The sequence below is a fragment of the Protopterus annectens genome, chromosome 1.part0, assembly GCF_019279795.1.
Source record: "Protopterus annectens isolate FY-2018-M chromosome 1.part0, PAN1.0, whole genome shotgun sequence".
Classification (NCBI taxonomy): Eukaryota; Metazoa; Chordata; order Ceratodontiformes; family Protopteridae; genus Protopterus; species Protopterus annectens.
Genome location: NC_056725.1, coordinates 896132181 through 896153490, shown reverse-complemented (window position 1 = coordinate 896153490; position 21310 = coordinate 896132181).

The following is a 21310-nucleotide window of genomic DNA, read 5'->3' as shown; positions in this document are numbered from 1 at the left end:
AATGTTAATAGAAACACCGATAAAAGAACAGGTCTTTATTCTTCTTCAGATTTGATCATCCTTTTAAGTTTAAACTTTGTATGATTTCTGATCTTTCTTATGGCTAATCAATTGGTTAGAATGGTAATAGGTGGAAGGAATGTAGAAACCCATCTTGATGTCTAAACTGATATCTGAAAGCTAGATGCTTAGAGGGAGTAGAATGTACAGTTTAGTGTGCAGTGGGCATGGGGAGGTGTCACACCCACAGCACCAGAGTCTAAATCCAAAGCAACTATTTTAGAATAGAAGGACATCTGAACAGTCAGATGTAATGTTTAGCGTAAGGGAAATACAAAGTACAACATCTAGGAACTAAGTAAGTAATAACTGCCAACGTGGTGAGCAACACAGGGAAACAATAAACTGCCAAGTTGTGTTGTGGGGCCTAATGTCATGCATGGAAGATTTTCTAACTCCTGGAAAGTACTTATTGCAAATAGAAGATGTTTTTCATTTTTTTATGAACCTTAATGCTTCTTTCTATTGACTGAAAGAAGGAAGAAGTATATTGCATATAAAATATAAAAGTTATATGATATTTAAATAGATAATTTATAAAGTGTTCTTAATGCACAAATACACATGCATTCACAGAAGGGCATGTTTGCACATTGCGCATGCACTCACACGTGCGTGCGCGCCCACACACACACACACACACACACACACACACACACACACACACACACACACACACACACACACACACTCACACATTCTTCATTTTTGCAAAGGCTATACAAAAACAGTCTCTGAAGAACCACATTCCTTTGTATTAGCATTAAAAAAGATTTACTTGTTTATTTATGGATTGCATCACTACATCCTGATGTAGCAAAAGATTAAGACGTGTCCCTGGATTCTGCAGTAAAAACACAACAAACAAAAATATATGAAGCATAAACTTAAAACTCAGTTAATGTACTCAAATAATGTTGGGTCCCATATTTTACAATATCTTTACTATGCATAGTTCACACGTGTACTATATATGTAACAGATTTCTCTTTACAGCCCTGAGCCACCACAGTTTCCTATCTGCTACAATGGCACACGTGTTAAAGCAGCTATTTAAATAGCTTCACTGTGCAGTGTTTGTATTGTGGGAATTGTGCATTAAGGTATTCTCTGAAGCTGCAACTGTTATATGATCATGAGATACAATAACGTCGTTTTTACTTTGCTATCTTTTTTTGTACTGTGTTCATTTTTACTGGTACTAGCAAATGATAGAAGATGAACTTGTAAAGTATTTGTGTAGTGTTAAATCATACTAACTTGTGGTGCACCTTAATATCAATTAAAGATTAAGAAAAAATGACACTAATATGTTTCTTCTTTGTCTAAGGTAGACAGATTTACTGCCATGAACAGGTACTACAGCTCTTTGCTGGGCTATCCCAGTACATTAAAATACCCCTTTAGAATACCAAGTGACCAATGGGGGTCTATCATTTTTGAACACATTTTGTAAAGAAATTTAGGTTTCAGCTATATCACCTGGGAGCAAATGAGAATCTGTGCTTCTTACAATGATGCAGTTATGAATAAACACATTGCTGCAACATATTGCATTAAATGTGTGGTACAGATTAGATTAGGTGGCACTGCACTGTATAACTTAAACATTCAAGAGGAAATGAAAACTTGTCAAAAATGTTTAAAATATTTCCAAGAGAGGTAGTTTGAGTTGATTCTATACATTATATTATGTCTGGGTGGAATCTGGGTGGGATTCTGTAGCAATTGTCTTATTAATACACTAATGTCTTGAATATGACCTTTTGGAGTACCTGCTGAAGTGTGAACCATTTCTCTTAAGCAGCCTTTTTAGGTGGACATTTTGTTGCCTTTAAAACCCAGGAAATGTGAATATTTGTGCACTGTCCACATGACAAGATTAAAGTCCTGAAAGGGGTAACCAGTTACCAGTGGTTAAATTGTTTGTGTATTTTTACCGTTAACCTCTTGAGATTACTATGACCTCCACTTTTTCTGTTTACTTCTGCAGTCTCATTAAAGTATGTCATTATAAATGGAGCCTTCTAACTCAGACACGTTTTAAATATTAAGTTGTTACATCATTCTAATCAATAAAACAATATTGTTCTTTGTTGCTAGTTAACTAGCTATTGATTTTTCTTCCCCATGAGTTTTGCTTGCTTATCACAGTCAAATAATGAAGCCTCCAACTGTGATGGTGTAATACAAAATTACCGGCCAGATTCCAAAAGATAGCTGAGGATAGTGTGGCATGAAGGAATAAGCCAGCACATTAGCACTGGATGTTATTACATAATGTCATGGAAACAGGACCAAGTAATTATCAATTCAGCATGGGATAAATGTAGACTCCCTGTACGCCCGCTGGATTCCAAAACACATTGATTATGCTCAATACAATTTAAATGTGACAGATTACCTGACCAGCAATTTTCTGTAAGTATTCATAGAGGCCATTTGTGCTTACCCTTAACACTAATTTGTTAAATGAATTGCTAAATTATCCTGTGGATTCCACAAACATAATTAAGAAAACAGATAACCAGCATTTAATGCACAGCAGGCTGGGGTACAGCAAGCTATAACATTGGACAATCTGAAAAGGTATCCCATAAGGTAACCAGCAAGACAACAAGGCAGGCTACAGTGAAGCCAGCTCTTTGAACAGGAAATAATAGACAGATACAGATTAGATATAGAGTTGGTGCAGGTTGTGGATAAGATAAGCGCACCCCACATGTATGCTTGTAGTCTGTGGAGTAATCCAGTACTGGTAGGAAAAAAGGGTTCCTGAATATGGGTATACTGGCCTCTGGGACATTTCATCATATAAGGGATGCTGTAGGAGTGTCCCAGACTGTTACCAGTTGAATTCTCACACAGTTCATGAAAGTAATGTGAACCAAAGTGGATGAATACATCTACTTCCCAACAACAACCATGGGGGTGTAAAAATGTCATGCAACAGTTCTATGCCATTGCTAACTTCCCCTGTGTCCCCAGTGCAATTGACTGCACTTACACCCAAATCAAAACCAGAGTGGAACTCAATGTCGAATGGTACATCAATAGAAAGGGGTGTGCTTTGCAGATGGCCTCATTACCTGTATCATGGCCACACACCCTGATAGTTTTCATGAAATCGCAATATGGATGGAAGAATATCTGAGAGTTGCCTTCCAACATAGTGAGTTACTGGAGGGGCTCCTATTAGTTAAGTACTGTACATGACCACCACTATATTGAAACCAGTAGCCACACATTGCAACAGCACTTGAGATGAACAAATATTCCTTCTCGTCACCCTATAAACAGGTGAATGAAGCTATCCAATGGAGCCCTGGTTTATGACACCATACAGAGCTCCAACAACACCTGCTGAGGATGCATACAACACAGCAACAAATGCATCATAAAACACCCTTGAGGCACACAACAGGTATATATCATACTACAACAATATGTAGACACTTACTTGACAAAAGGTGACACTGTTCTGATGCCTATGAGATTATTCAATTGAAACACAACATTATACATGTTACTGACAGCGTTATCTGTGCACTGTGAATGTAAGAAAACATGCCATAACACTTACCTTGTGTGTCCACATCAGAGGTGTTTTTATGGTCATAGTGTAGTTTTGCTGCTGTAACAGAATCATAAAATTAAGGTAAGAATTGTGAATGAAAGTCCTTTAATGGAGTATGGTTCAATGTTTGTGAACACTGGATGTACCTTTATGCCCCAGAACAAATGCATCACTACCTCCTCAGGTATCTGATAATTCTGGCAAATGTTATGATGGGAGGCCACAAACATTGTTATTTCATCTAGGGAAGGCAAGAGTGGCTCACCTCCAGTGGTATTTCTCACCATCTCATAGCAGCATACATGGAAGATCATGCCAGTGCAACATCTTCAGCAGGCCATGTTGGATCTTTCATATCTACCCACAGCATTGATCATGCTTGTGAGATTCATCCACATTTGCTGTTTCCACACAGTGTTGCCCATCCTTCCTAACAGGTTGCAGACATACTGATGCAGAGCCTCTATAATAATGTTATTTTCACATGGTGAAAGATAGTCCCTCCTATGTCACTGGGCATCTGAAAGAGAGGGTCATAATGTGCATGTCAGATATTATATAAGGGTTCACATTGACATACCAGTATTCAACTCTTGCTGGAGATAATATCTTGTTGGTAGGAGAATGCAAGCGGATGCCGAAACCTCTGCCATGCATGCTTGGACATGTCCAGTAGACTGAGCTTCAGTACTGCATCAAATGCTGAGGCTGCATCTCAGCAGACACATACTCATACCACCATGACTTCCTGTATATCACACACTTACATGGACACTGGTCTTTCTGAAAGAATTTTACTTTAACTCCCCCACAGAACTGACAGGACATATAACAGCTGTTTTACTTTAACAACAATCATCACTCACCCACTTCTCTGTGAAATACCTTTACTCCTGTGCTCCCTTACCCAACTAGACAAATGATAAACAAGCCCTACACTTTGCACATTGTTACTTAGGTTGCCTTTGACTGATGTACAGAGTGGCTAGCCTATATATTGGTAAGCACAGCCTGGAGTCAATTTCACTTGCATCATTTTTACTGTAGTATATCTACATTAATCTTGACTACTATGTTATGAACCTATGGCCACACTGCTGCCTCTTTACTACCATCACAACATACTGCACCCATTTCAACTTGACATGATACATGCATGCATATAAATATTTCATGCATGGGCATTAATGTCCTTCTAGCCTGTCAATATACCAAAACAGTTGTTCCCATAATAAGTGTCCAGGCTATTTTTAAAAATATCTAAACTAGTACTTGCTTTAATGCAATTTGATATTCTGTTCCATGCATCAGCTGCTCCCTCAGAGAACCAATTATTACACTTCTCATTCCTATAGAATCTTCTACATAGGTTGTCTGATGATTCTCTAGTACTATTTGATAACCACAAACATTCACAGAGGTGATTGTTTCTAAATGCGTATATAACTGAATAAAATCCCTCTTAAGTATGTATGTGAGACAGTGTACAAGTTCAGAAATTTTAGTCTTTCTTAATAACTTAAATTTTCACATCCATGGATGCACTTTGTATATTTCCGCAGAACTCTTTCCATTTTACTCATGCTTGTTTTCTTATAAGGTTTCCATATTGTTATTCCATACTCAAGTTTGGGTCTAATATAATTAACCAACAATGACTTCATTATTTCTGATTTCTGAGATTTTATAAATTGTTTTATGCAACCTATAGTTCTATTGCTATCATTAACCAATTGGCTGATATGATTAGAAAAACTCAAAGTTGCATCTACCTATATGCCCATGTTCTTAAATGAATCTACAGTTTCAATCACTGTGGGCTGTATTCAATATTCACCTTTCAATTTTTGTTACCAAATCTCATATTCTTAGCTTTTGATGTATTTATCAGTATATCATTGTCATGTGCACAAATAGTCAATTTCGTCACGTTCTTTTACAGACATGCCCTGCTTGTAACTCACGTAATCAGTTTACTCGGCTTCAAGTCATCTGCATACAGACTATAGAACACCACAGATGAAAAAGGAGTGAAAGATACAATCTAAACAAGGATGAGCCTAGGACAGATCCCTATGGCACAACCCTACTGTAACCAAGAATTTTACCTGTCCCATTGTTTAATGATACTTGTCATGTCCTGTTTGCAAGCCATGCAGTTATCCATCTTATCAAGAGTACCTCAATACATAGTTGTTCTAATTTATTGAGCAGTGTTTTCTGTATGACCTTGTCAAATACTGAAGCTAAATCTATATAAATTGCATCACAGCACAATTTTTCATTCATAGCTATTATTATTATATTATTATAGAAAATCATGTTACAGGTGCTAATAAATCTATTTTCAACATATGCATGTTGATACAGTATATGGTTTCAGGTCCCAGCCTATCCATTATTTTTTCACAACATGAAAGTAAACAGGGTCTTTATGACTCTGGGTTTGTCCTACTTACCTTTCCTTTAAAGACTTGTTGAATAAGCATATGTCTCCATTCTTGAGGAGTCTCCCCATATGTGTACAACCTAGTAAGTAATAGATCTAATGGTACTGTGAGTTCTTCCTGAAGTGTTCTCATGTCATTATTACTAATTCTGTATCATCCCTATGCTTTGTTTGGATCCAGTTTTCATAGCTCTTTTTCAATATAATCTAATTTGATTTCAGTACCTGAGATTACCTGGATGTCACTAGGAAAACCTACCAACCCCTTTTTTGGAGCCAAACTCTTTTGCATAAGATTTTATAAATGTAGATGTAATCTGTTGTGTCTGAGAATAAATTTTAGACTCTACATACAGTTTATCAATTTGTATGTCTTTACTCCTTCCACATATTATGTATTTATAAAATAATTTTCTATTATACTCAATATCTTTATAAAATGTTTCTTCCTTTTTTATCCTATCTGACACTATGCCTAATTTGTTTATCCACTTGTTTTATTTCAGTTTACAAACTTTTAGTTCAACCTCTCTTCCATTTCTCATATTTTTGGTCTCTCACCTATATCAGTTATCTTGTTCTTATGGAAATATATCCCACTGACATTGTATGCCTATATCCTGATGTTAATTTTTTTTCACTCAAACAAATTCTCTTTCAAAACTTGTCACATTCCTTCTGCAGCTTTTCCATTGAATGCATCACACCAATTAGTTTTTCATAATGACTGTTTTGCTTCCATATAATCTGTAAGTAACCTTATGTACATTGGTTTAGATTTCAGGATGGCAGAATTATCTAACAACAGGTTAACCTTTATACCCCCTGATCTCTGCACATCAACAGCAGTAAAACCTGAAACAAAATAATAGTAATTTCTTAAGGAACACAAATGATGTCTAGCATGTTCCGTTCACTGGTAGTTTTTTTACAATCTGAAAGAATTGCTGTTCCTGAACATCTGCTGTGAATAATTTCCTTTCTTACTAATATTGCTGAATCAATATTGATTCAGTCTGCTTCTGGTAAATTTATGTCCCCAGCCATTATTACTCTTCCCTCTTGTGTTTCATGGAGGAAATGTATGACTTCCTCTTGGTCATCAGCACTTGACTTTGCACTCCAACAATTGTTGTATGTTTACTGGGTTGTTTTTATTGTCACAGTTCCACCATCTATAGTATTGGTGTTATCACTGAACATGTAATAATCACATGTCTCATAACCATCTTTAATCACTATCTGATTAATTGTTAGAATGTCTGTTACAGTAAAAACATCTATACCCTGACAGAACTGGTTTCCAGTCATTGTTCTTTATCCATGTTTCACAAACAATAACAACATTAATCTTCTGGGAACATAGCAAAAAAATATTATTAATGCTCCGAGCATTAATAGCTATCAGAGCTGTATCAAATGTTGTCATCTGTGAACTGTTAAATATTCAACATGGCAAAAATCACACCTTATTTTTGTCAAATATTGCAAAATATTTGTTGCAAGAATTCTGTTCCCTGATCTTCACAAATATACACCATCCTGTCTGAACATATGTGTGCCCAAAATTAGGCTTGGCTGCTCTACACATTTCCTTTTTTTTAAATGTGACATTTTTCTTAAGTAGGTCTTTACCAAAAAAAAAAAAATATTTTCGTTCATGGTGACCAGACTCACCTTTCTATATGTGTTTTGTGAAAAACACATCTTAACACCTGTACAATCTCTGCCATTTAAGAGGGCTGTAAATTCCCATCTAACAATCAAAGAGCCCCTGCAGATGAAATAATTCCTATCGACCTGAATAAAAACAGATCCATACTTCATTACATTAAGGCATTCCAAGGCTTGTCTCACATCCTCTATTTTTGCTCCTGGCAAGCATAACACTATGTGATGTTCATTATCTTCTCTGCAAATATAATTAATATCTTTTCTGACCAGATACAAAAAATCTTCAGCTTCTATTTCAATATCTGCTCTATCATTTGTTACAAAGGAATCATCCTCATCACCATTGGTCTTATTAATCCCACTGGTCTCATTGCTTATTATATTTGTAAGCATACATTTCTCATTCCACTGGCTTTGTACATTCACAGCTTAAGCCATGCTGTCAAGATTTGTCTTTCTCATCTTTTTTTCTTACAGTAATGTTCTTCAATCCTTCCACATTCAATGACAATTTCTTCTTTTTCACCTGCCCCTTGTCTCTTTTTTCTACCTTCTGTTTTGGAAAAGTGCTGACTTTTTCTGTAGAATGAAGGTTTTCTGATAGAAAAATGTTATCATTCCTTGTAATCCAGATTTTAAATAACAAAGCAATGGCTTTTTTAGTATGGATTCTCTTTGTTTTACATACATTTCTCGGTTTCTTTTTCTTCCTTATTATTTCTTGTGACCTTCTTCCTTCCTTTCCTTTTTGTATTTCATTTTAAATGCTCTGAATACTCAGATTGCTAAATACTTGTATCTAGAATTCCAAAGTTGCCCGGGCAATTTTCTTGTTTCATAGGGGTTGAGTGATCTTTACGAACAACAGACACATCTTTTCCTGAATGTGTTCCATTTGCTCTTTGCCTAACATTATTCATCACACCAGTTCAGTCATTAAAACATGTAAAAACAGCTCTCCAACCATGCAAATTGCAGTAGTGTGATCATCATCAGTAACTCTAGATTTACTACTAATAATGGGAAGCACATCATCGAACGTTTGACATGAGGAACATCGACCAGTGTTATCAGGCATTGCATTTACATATACATAGCATTTATTACACTTTACAAGAAATTTGTGCTTTAGCAAACTGTTAATGGCATACTCTTGTAAAAAAAATCCATATTCAGCTGCAAATGAAAAAAAAAATTCTAAAAAATTCAGACGAAAGCTGGAATTCTTTTACATCACATGAATGCGCACAGTAGCTTCTGCTCTCTGTCACTCGCAATCCCACTTCTTCTTAACAGTAAAGAGCAATATATTAGAAACCAAGATAGAGTTGTTTAGCTATGTTATGGATTGTCCTGTCTGCAAGCTGTGTGACTTTATAGCTGCATAGGTCCCGTAAGATAGCTAGAGTTTGCATTGGCTAAAACGTATCCCTTTCCAACAACAAACAGTGAAAATTAAAGGTAAAACACAATATATAAATCAAAGTAAATATTCTTGTCTACAAGCTATCCCTTCCTTCCTACAAGAAGTGAAGATAAGTGGTAAGATATAAAATATAAATTGAATTCAAAATTCTCTTACTAAGTAACTCCACAGTCAATCACAAACCAAGACAAGGTTGCTTAGACAACCTCAAATCATCCACTGCTGTCAGCTCCTCCACTGACTTCCCATCTCTTTCAACTTCCCCATCTAGTGTGTTGGAGACTGCTGCCTCAGCAAGTGCCACCCTGCTGTAATAGCTTTCTAAGTATGATATTGTGTAACACTGCATGAACTGACACAAATTTTTACAGGTGGCAGGGTCATACAACAAGATACCACCAGGTGAATCCAGGCAGAAAGCATGCCTTCAGCATCTTAAAAACATGGTCAGAAATATTGCATGCTTGCGATTAGACACAGTTGTACCTGTTTTTCTGAATTTCTCATGGGTATCATGAGCAGATCTGACATTGCTAACAAGCTGACCCTGTAGAAAGTTCCCTCTTGCAAACTGGTGGTACATGTCAAAAGTGCGTCACATGTGGGAGTCATGATAAGTACTTTCGTGGGCTGCACACGCACACACACACACACACACACACACACACACACACACACACACACACACACAAAAGTGTGCATGCATGCAAACACACTGTAGATGACACCTTGCACATTACAGACCACTTGGCTGTTGATGGCATGATAACTTTTGTGGTTCATGTATCCTGTTCCTAGCTCACCATGTGGAGCCTTTATTTTAATGAGGAGACAGTCTATGGCCCCCAGTAACTCAGGGAACTGGGCTATATCATAGAAATCCCGCATGCTGTTGTCACTTCCTCTTCTGAGGTACATGGAAGCCACATATGTTCCTCCACAAGCTGTAGTTTGGAACAGAGAAACTCATGGACTATTCTCAAGGCAGATGCTTCAGCTAACACCTCCATGTCCCTAGTAGTTCAATAAAATGTGTCTGTAGCTAATATGCGGAAAGCCACACATACCTTAGTATGCCCTGAGATAGGTAATCCACAACTGCTGCGGGGCTGCAGATGAGGCTGAGACATGTTCACAGTTTCCTGGATGGTGTCCACATCTACTAGTCCACAATGTCAATGTCTCAGAGTGCATAAAATGTTAAGCACAGGTGAATGACCTGGCACTTATGTGCGTGATGCCATGCACTGGTGGGTGCAGCAGTGGCAATGACAGCCTCTTGCAAATACAGATTTACTAATGCAGCAGCAACCCCTAATAGTATTCAGTGATTTCCTTAATATGAACACTAGCAATGGGCTAAGGTCAAATATGCTGTACGTGCAGCTCTGTTGCATGGCATTTATATGTTTACGAATCACACTGCAACCATGTTTTGCATCATAACCATACACAGAGATGCTCATTTCAATAATAGTGCTCATTACCATGACATTTTGCAGTCATTAACATATATATCTCATTCATCTGTGCTGTGGCCGGACTTCTTCATGGAGCCTATTTTTCTGAATGGTAGTCACCATGCTTGTGACTACTCTTCATGCAGATTCACTTACCACAATGATCCAAAGTTTTCTGAATCCTAAGGATTGTGATCTAATATTTTAACTGGTTGAATGTATTTTTTCAACTTCCCTTTGAGAATGAGTTCCATGAGCATTACACACTGTTGAAAACGCCTGGTGTCTGACTGGTGTGTGATTCTCAAACAATCTGGAAATATATCGCTGATTGATAACTATATTTCTTGGCATTTTAACCTTTTTATAGTTCTGCATTGTCTTAATTTTGCCTGACTGAATTGTGTTATATATTTTCTGGCATTGTTTTCTGTTTTTCATCTGTCCTGAAACAGCTTACCCCCTATTTCTGAGGTAGAGTTTAGTCTAACAGCTTTTGTGTTATCTGATTGCTTCAAGGCTTGCTGATTTAAAAATAGTTTCTGTTCATAAATTCCTGCATACACTGTTGGAAACTCCTGGTGTCTGGCTGGTATGTGATTCTCAAGCAATCTGGAAATATATTGCTGATTGATAAGTATATTTCTTGGCATTTTAACCTTTCAGAGTTCTGCATTGTCTTAATTTTGCCTGACTGAATTGTTTTATATATTTTCTGGCATTGTTTTCACTTTCTCATCTGTCCTGAAACTGGTTTTCCCCCTCCCCCCAGCTCTATTCTTGTGGTGTTGTTATAGTTGTTGGCTTTGCAGTTGGTCGCCCCTATTGCAAATTTGATCTGGGACACCCCTCCCAGTCTGGTGTTCACTCTACTTAATACAGAGAGAACATTTGAAAAGGCCAACCCACTTAGGTTCTTAACCTTGAATTTTTCTGAATTTTTCTTCTGCTTCTTCTTCCTCTCTCCCTGCACTTTTTTAAAAAAATGCACTTTATTTTTCTTTTGCATCTTCTTAAAAGTACTCAATTGTATTTATTCTCCTCCATTTATTATTGCTTTTTAGTAGCCTGATTAAATTGTAACTGTTATTCTAAGCCATTTGGTTTAAGCACTTGGGCTCCAGACCAGTTGTTTTACATGAAGAAGGTTTGTGGTCTGAACTGTTGTTGCAGGACAGGTAGCTTACATCCTTTTAAGTTGGGACTTGGTGATTGAAGGCTCAGTGTCTGTTATTCTAAAAGTGTATTAGTTCTGGTTAAAGCACTTGGGCTTAACGCCAGTTATTTTTTCATTAAGAAGGTTTGCGGTCTGCACTCTTGTGGGAGGAGGGGCTAGATTCTGGCCTTTTGAGCTGGGAATTTATGGTTAAAGGCTTATTGTGTCTGCTTATTTGAACTGTTTCTTTCTAAAATTGGTGCACCTTGTTTGCTGTAGCATAGGCTAGATTCAGACATCCTGAATCAAGCTTTGCTTGTATAACTTCAGCACTAATCCAGGTCATCTTTTTGGGAGAAGGCCCCCCTGCACCCTAGTGGCAGGACTGTACAGTTAGAACTTGTCTGAATGAAGACTGCTGGAACAGGGCTCAGTTTTGACCTTTTTACTGGTTAACTGGGTAATTAGTTTAAATCAGTTTGCTTGTTTTCTATTGTTGTATAAAAAATTGCACTTTATTCATCTGCTTTTACTGTATTTGTGTTTCTTCCTACCTTATTACTTTATTTTGCTTTTGCTGCTTGTTCTTAAAAGTACTTAATTGCATTTATTCTGCTGCATTTATTACTGTTTGTTAGTAGCCTGATAACTGTTATTCTAAGCCTTTGGTTGAAGCACTTGGGCTTCAGACCAGTTGTTTTACATCAAGAAGGTTTGTGGTCTGCACTGTTGTGGCAGGACAGGTAGCATATATCCTTCTAAGTTGGGAGTTACTGATTGAAGGCTTAGTGCCTGTTATTCTAAAAGTGTATTAGTTCTGGTTTAAGCACTTGGGCTTTGGGCCAGTTATTTTACATTAAGAAGGTGTGGTCTGCACTCCTGTGGGAGGCGAAGGTAGTTTCTGCCCTTCTGAGCTGGGAGTTTCTGGTTAAAGGCTTATTGTGTCTGCTTAATTGAACAGTTTCTTTCTGAAATTGGTACACCTTGTTTGCTATAGCATAGCCTAAATTCAGACCTGCTGAATCTAGCTTTGGTTGTATAACTTGAGCACTAATCCTGACCATCTTTTTTGGAGACATTTCCCCTGCACCCTAGTGGCAGGAGTGTGCAGTTAGAAATTGTCCGATTGAAGACTGCTGGAATGGTTTTTAGTTTTTTATTGGTTAATTGGTCCATTTGTTTAAATCAGCTTGCTCTTTTGCTACTGTTATATATAAATACACTTTATGCATCTTTAGCTAGGATTAAACTATTCCCAGCACCATAAAGTCTGGTCTTTAAATTTTCCCTTAAAACTAGCCATTTTTTTAGTTTTAGCACTCATATCTGTTTCTTTGAGCTCAGCACTTGTTTAGAACTCATTGTAAGCACCAAATAAGCTACAAATTATTACAGCACTCAACTTTCCTCACTTGTCTAGAGGAAAGCAGTTTTTAGTACTTAAATAAGCACCTATCCAGGCATGTCTAAGTGTCAACTCCCAGTGTTTTCTCCTGTCTACCTGATGAATCTGAGCATCTTGGGGAAATGCAGCAATTGCCTCATGTACACAGACAACCCTCTCCTCCTACCACCCAACACAACAACCTGTGAGAGATACACTTATATAGCCAAACTGGAAGCAAAGCTCTCTTCACCCAAGACTGAACTAGACAGTCAAGAGGAGAAGATTAATGCTTGCATCACACCACACTCATGACATAGTCCCTCAAAACCTACACCACCAAAACAGACATATAGAAACACAAAACACACACTTACATTTTTGGAGGCTTTCAATAAAAATCTGCTCACCCCCCCAACACAACCCAAATGGCACATTTATGTATTTATTTATTTATTTATATTTGTTGACCGGAAGTGTCCGACTGGATGTAGGTCCATTTTCAGTGGAGGCCCGGGGAAAAAAGCTCCACAGTTAAAATAAACAGACAGTAGTTACATTGGATTACATAACGATTGACAATTTACATAGCAATTACTTACAACATATTTACAGATAAAAAACATAGTACATTAGTAGACAACTAGAATCTTTATCTGTGAAGTAGATAACAGACATTAACAAATGTTACAAGAAGAAGTTCCTGCTGTATAATAAGTACTGGCTTATGGAGTGGAAAGAAAGCCCACAAACTCAGTGTGCCACTCAACCACAGCCCATAAGGCATAACAACGTACCCAACATTCTAGTCATAGGTGACTCTATAGTAAGGCACACTGATGTTCCACTCACCAGGCTAAACAAGGAGAAAGTTACTGTCAGCTGGCTGTGGGGTGCCAGGATCTGCCACATAATGCATACGATCAGGTCACTCCACAACAAGTACAAATATGACTCTGTCATTGTTCATGTTGGTATGAATGACCTGAGCTGTACCTCCCTGTACTACATGAAAAGAGAAATAGAGAAGCTCTCCAATCCTGTAGCCCATGCAGGTATGACGCTAGCCTTGAGTAGCATCCTGCCATCACCCAGAATGATACCACAGTACAAGGACAAAATGATTGACTTCAACAATTGGCTAAGCTTCTGATATCATTCTAAGGTGAACCAATATCTGTCTGCCACCGATGACATGATCAACAGATCACAATGCTTTGCCAGAGATGGCCTGCACCTGTCACCCTTGGGATTCTGGATACTGTTTAAGGCTCTTGCCACTCCTAAAGTGCCTTTTTAGGCAAGGTTCAAATGACAAATTCACCACCATAACAGGTACAAACAAGCAAAATCTGAGGATAATGCTACTCAATGCTAGAAGTCTAAACCTCAAAATGCATTCACTCGAGGCACTCCTTAAAATGGAGAACATCGACATCTGTGCAGTGACAGAGACCTGTGTCAAGGCTCCACAGAGCACCCCTGCATTACCAGGCTATAAGTCATACCAAATCTTTAGGCCACCTAACCTGGACTGAAACACTAAAGGCGGAAGCATGTCCATATTCATTAAGGATATCCACACCTCCAGGCTAGTTGTTCAGCATAATGCATCCAAGATTATCCAAGTGCAACTAAGTCTGGGAAAGATCACAATTCAAATTGTTACTTGCTACAGATCACCCACCATGCCCCAGGATTCCCACTCCTCATTTCATGATACACTGGAAAATACTAGGGGACAACCCAACACCGTCATGATGGGCAATTTCAACTACCCCACCATTAACTGGGAAAACTACTCATGTACCAACTTTTTTGCTCAACGTTTTTTGGAATTCATAAATTCCAATGCCTTGGATCAACTTATCCACACCCCCAACAGGAGCAGAAATATCCTAGACCTGGTCATTACCAACATGTGTGACTGGGGTTCCACACCAGAGGTCAATTCTTCTTTGGTCAGATCCGACCACAAGCTAATCATTCTAGACATCCACATTCCACCCCCACCCCCATTATGGAAACCACCGTAAATAATTTCTCTAAAGCCAACTTAATGCTTCTTAAGACAGAAGTGGCAAACTTCATGACACCCATGCAGATAGACAGTACAGGTACGACTGCTGAATCCTACACAAATGCATTTTATAAGCACTTACACAAGTGCATGGATCATGCTGTCTGTAACAGAACCAAGATGCTATCCTCCAAAAAAAGGAAACCAATCTGGTGGTCCCCTGCCATAAACAAACTCTACAGCAGAAAAAAGAAACTGTTGCAAGAAAGAGTAAAATCCCATAATTGGGGGAACTCCCTGATCAGCCTCAGTAAGAAGCTGAGATCCCTCATAAAATCCTCCAAAGCTAGTTACAAAAACAAAATTGCCACTGATTCTAAAGACAACCACAAAGCATTCTATAGCTATGTCAAGAATCTCATTGACAACACTCTGCTCTGAGTTACAGCACAATGGCACTAAATATACAAACCAACTGATATTGCCAACATCCTGGCAGATAGGTTCAGTGCTAACTTTATCCCTCTCTCACTCCCTAAAGGGCACATCTCTATACCCGAAGAATGCAAAGTTCCTGTAATCACAGCTGCACAGGTAAAAACCACACTATCCAAAGCCAAGAACACAGCATCCATGGGACCTGACAACATCCCACACTGCATTCTACATGAACTACAGAATGAACTGGCACCCTACCTAAGCACCATGTTCAATCATAGCCTCACCTCAGGCTTTGTGTCAGCTGAATGGTGCACAGTGACAGTTATCCAACTCCACAAAGGGGGAGCTACCATGGACCCTGGGAACTACTGCCCCAGTAGCCTAAAGAGCCTGGTCTGCAAGGCCATGGAATGTATCATCATGGAACTTATAAACAAAGACATTGTTAATCTCCAAACTCTGGACTCCACCCAATTTGGGTTTGTAAAAGGCAGCTCATGTCTCCTAAACCTGATAGACTTCTTTGAAGCAGTCACCAAAGCTGTAGATGAGGGTAAGGTGGTTCACACAGCCTATCTAGATCTCGCCAAGGCGTTTGTCACCACCCCACACTCTGGAATTATAGATAAGCTCACTAAACTAGGTATAAATCCCTATGTCACAAGATGAGTTGCCAACTGGCTCACTGACAGAACCCACACTATCAAATTAGTAGACTCTAAATCCGACTTCAGACCAGTGACAAGTGGAGTACCACAGGGTTCAGTCCTGGGTCCTCTCCTGTTTAGTATCTACTTTTCTGAAGTACAGGCTAAGACAGAAGGTCTTTGGCTAACAAAGTTTGCAGATAACTGCAAACTAGGAGCCATAATCGAAACTCCTAACAATGTGGACATCCTACAAAAGGGCCTCACTGAGACAGATGCCTGGTGTCAAAGCCATGGCCTCAAGCTCAATGCCAAAAAGTGCATTGTCATCCCCTTTGGCAAAAACTCTGTACCCATGAGCTACTGGTTACCTATTACAAACTCGAAGTTACAGAACTTCGAATACCATATGGTCGACGCCATATGATCGAAGTTCTGTAACTTTGAAAATAAAAAAAATAAAAAATTGAACAAATAAAACTTACCCTGATGGGTTAAAGCAGCCCATTTCTTAAATATACCAACTCCGACACTGTACTTTAATGGAGTATGACATGGAAAGGGAAGATTTCCCTTTCCTTCACTGTAGCGCAATCTTGGAGTTGGTATATTTAAGTAATGGAGGGCATGGGGGGCAAGCCCCCCACCCTGCCTACACCCTTTAGTTTTTCTTTTTTTTTATACTATTTTTAGGAACATTCAATTTTTTAATAGTTCGATCATAAAGGGTCGACCTTTAGTGATTTGAACTATTAAAAATTTGCTGTTTCAATATAGACCCAAGCTACCACATAGGTGGTAGTCTACTTAACGCCAAAAGTGTGATAAGATACCTTGGGACAAAGGTGGACTGCAGTCTGTCCTTTGATAATCACATTGCCACAGTAGTCAGAAAATCCTTCTATGTGGTACACCTCATCACAAACGGTTTCTCATCCAGGAAAAAGGAGGTCATTGTTCCCCTCTACTCGTCACTCATTAGACACTTTATAGAGTACAATGCCCTTTTTGGTATGTACCTCACAAGACATCTACAACAACTGGAAATGCCACAGAAATTCCTCACAAAGAGAATTACCGGCCTCAAACAGATGCCCTACGTAGACCACCTCAAAAAACTCCAGCTTTACTTCATCGCATATCGCCTACTCAGAGGCAATCTCTGCCTAACATACAAAGCTATGTCAAACCCAGAGCTGTTGAACATGCTCCACTTAAAGAAATCCCAATCCCTCCGAGCTACACACTCTAGGGACCTAAACCTTGTCACCACAATAAACAGAACATGCTGGAGGGATAGATTTCTGTCCCCGAGACTTTCCAAACTCTGGAACAAACTACCTATCTATATCAAACAAAGCTCTTCATTAGCACTCTTCAAGAAAAATCTTGATTATTGGATGGGAAATAGGAAATTCACCCCGGGAATCACCTCTGGGACTCTGCTCGACAGGGGCACAGAAAAATAATTTTCTTCAGTGGCAAAAGCCGGGATACCTTTTTGGCTAGGCTTATATAGGCCCTAGGGCCAATAGCCTAGCACTTAACTATGAGCCTATGAACTTATGAACAATATTTATGAAAATGATATCCCTGTTTGGCTGAAATGTATGATTTATTCAGAATGTTATTCTTAACTTATAAGATGCATTAAGAATAGTTAATTTGAAACATATTGAGAAACAGGGTTACAGTGTGTCAAAAAGAATTGAAGCAAGCTGCTAGCCTTTATGTTCAAACCATGCTTACAAAAGAATGCCTATAAGAAACAGCTTCTGTTTGAAAAATTATAACATTAACCCCTTAGATCAACAGGCAGATGTATGATTTCTGAAAGTTTTGCCTACATTTTATTCTACAAATGATGCTAACCAAAATTTAAGCCACTGTCATTACTTTTCATATTAGCACTGCTGACAGTTTACTTTTCTTATTATGAGAAATTTCATGGAAAACTCAGTGTGATTAACAGTGTAGAACATGATATGGGGAAAGCAGTCTGTTCTTATAGCAATCCAAAAGAACAGGATGACATGACAAAGCAAGCTCGAGAATTTTAATCATATACAGCAGAGAAAAATCTTTGGCAGAAGATGACAGGTCATGTCTTACTTTTATTAATGCAGCATTTAATCACTGAATTGGTAGAAAGCCTGTGGAGAATAAATTAATAGCTTTCATAATTTCATGATTTTCTCATCAGGCCAACATATAGCAATCACCATAACCTTAGTAGAATTTAAGGTACTGTACTCAGATAAAATGTTGCCATGCTTGGTAGTAAAATGGTGAGGCAAATATTTCTACAGCATAACATAAAAATCATTAGGTATCTAAGATAAGTATTCTAGTTGTTAAAAGCCATTTGTAAATTTCTGTACTGCTGTATCATGGACAATGAGTTTAGCTACTATACATGGAAAACTACTTTTAAATGGATTGTTTCTGGAGAAAAAGGTTGGCTGATGATATTCCAATCATATCTGCGACAGACATTTAGGTGCATAAGAAGAAATATTGTTAGCAACATGCTACTGTTACCAATGCTACTTCTGTGAAAGTAATATAACTTCTACAGAAGTGATATAATAAGAACATATGCTTAGCTCTTTATTATTTTTCTAACAAAAATTCTATAAAATACACCTAGAAAAAATTCTATACTACTGTCATCAAGAGAAGACATTCATCTGCACCAAGTTGTGTTATACATAAATATTCTTTCTTTGAGATTTGTAGACAGGGTTTTCACCATAATATTAAAAGTTTGTTTACTTAGAAAAGATTTTACTTTGGAGATGTGTCCTCTGAGTGTGTGTGTGTGTATATATATATATATATATATATATATATATATATATATATATATATATATATAGTCTATGAATGAACCAGACTCCAGGAGGACTCGGGGGTACAATAATGCAGAATACTAAACTGTTAACCTAAGCATGTATCTAAAACATAGGGCTTTACCAGTCCCCAGTCGAAATGCAGTAATGGAGACTGCGAGGTCCCTCTGTTTGATTCCATAAAAGCATTTCTGCTTGCTTTCCCAAAATAATTTGGTATTTTACATTGGCAAGGTATGTCCATTTATAGTGATGGCTATCGAAGCCCATTGAAAAAAAAATGGGCTTCTCTGCAAATTGGAAGCTCTATCTGTATGCAGTACCGAGTAAGATGCTAGACTGTCTACAGTACTGTGTTCTTTATACACGTGAAGTTTTACTGCAAGTTTTAAGTGTTGGTCAGAGAACCTGAGACCACGAGCATGCATGGTTTGGTGTAATACAAGTTGTCCTAACTGCTGGCTTACAGTGCCCTATTGTCAAACATAGATTTAATTCCCTGATTGGCAAGTGGCCCTGACATGCATTTTCTTTGTCCCGGATGAGCAACATGTGGGCATGGTGGAAATACTGGTCTTAATGTCTGCATTTACCAGTCCAGCCTATATGTTGACATTTTGCAGTGAACTGTTTCATGACAATGTGGATACATCTGTGTGCCTGACCATGTATTATAGCAGTTTCCTTGGCATATAGGTGCAGCTGTTGCATCAGAGAATTCATTTGAACTTGGCAGTCCAACAAGTCCCTGGGTACATTCAGGCTATGCATTAACATTCATTGTTTTAGAATCTCATTAGCTGTTGCTGGTATAGCAGCATTCCCTCCATTTCAACACCTTGACACTGTGAGGTTAGTGCATTGGGTGATGTCAGCTCAGGAGGCATCATGATGGCAGAGAGACTGATCTTCTAGTTTACATTTTTAGTATCTGGCATTATAGCTCTTTGACAACTACTGATACCAAAGGTAAAGTGTTTTGACTGTGTAACAAAAAATAAATAAATAAATAAATAAAAACACAACTGTCAACAGCAAAATGTTATCTTGCAGGGCACTTGTCATGCTGCTTTAATGGGAACAAGAATGACAGGATAGTCGCTTCTCAAACATTCAAGACAATATTGCTGTATGTTGCTTACCTTCGATAATTTTCACAAACACATTTGCAGAATAGAATTAATACATCAGTAGACTGTACATGTGTCTGCTCATGCTACATACTTTGCGTAGTTCAATGCATACACCTTTTAAACACATCTTAATGAGCATCAGGTGATATCCAAGACATTTTGCAGCATAACATTAGACCTCTGCAAACACTGCAATAAAACCATATATCAGATCATGTAAAATAAAATGTTTCATTTGTCTTGCTTATATTTTGCCATTACTCTTCATTATCAGTTCAAAGGCAATAGTATTTATCAAAAAATGAAAAACATAATACTATATGACTCTTTAACATTATTGTCTTCCTTCAAAGCTACATTATCTCTGCTTTGCATTATTTGTCTCTGCCTTCTATCTCTCTCTCTCTGGCTCATCCTCTCTCTCTCTCTCTCTCTATATATATATATGTGTGTGTGTGTGTGTGTGTGTGTGTGTGTGTGTGTGTGTGTGTGTGTGTGTGTGTGTGTGTGTGTGTGTGTGTGTATATATATATATATATATATATATATATATATATATATCTATACATACATCCATATATGGGTCTAGGACATATACTCGACTTCACTAAATGCCGAATGGCTAAATTACGCTCACTAATGCACGAAGTCATAAAATCACGAAAATGCAAATAACTGAATCTAGGAAAACAACGAAAATACAATAATGGCAGAAAGTGCAGAAACACCCAGTGGCAACAAATTACGTAAACATTAGTTAATCCCAGCTCAAATTAATATCTGTTCTTTTCACAGATTCCCCGTATTAATGACATTAACTTAATTTAAATCTTCAATAATTGAGCTATAGCTTTAATGAATTGCAAGCTTGTGTATTCTTCATTGTTTTTTCATTATGATTTCAAAACATTCCTCTCTTCGTATTTGCTTCCTCTTCTTCTGGGTAGGAGGACAACCAGACAACATCCTACAGTGAACCTCATCAACTCTGTCTTGCTCATGACATATACTCTGTAGAATGCTGAGAACAT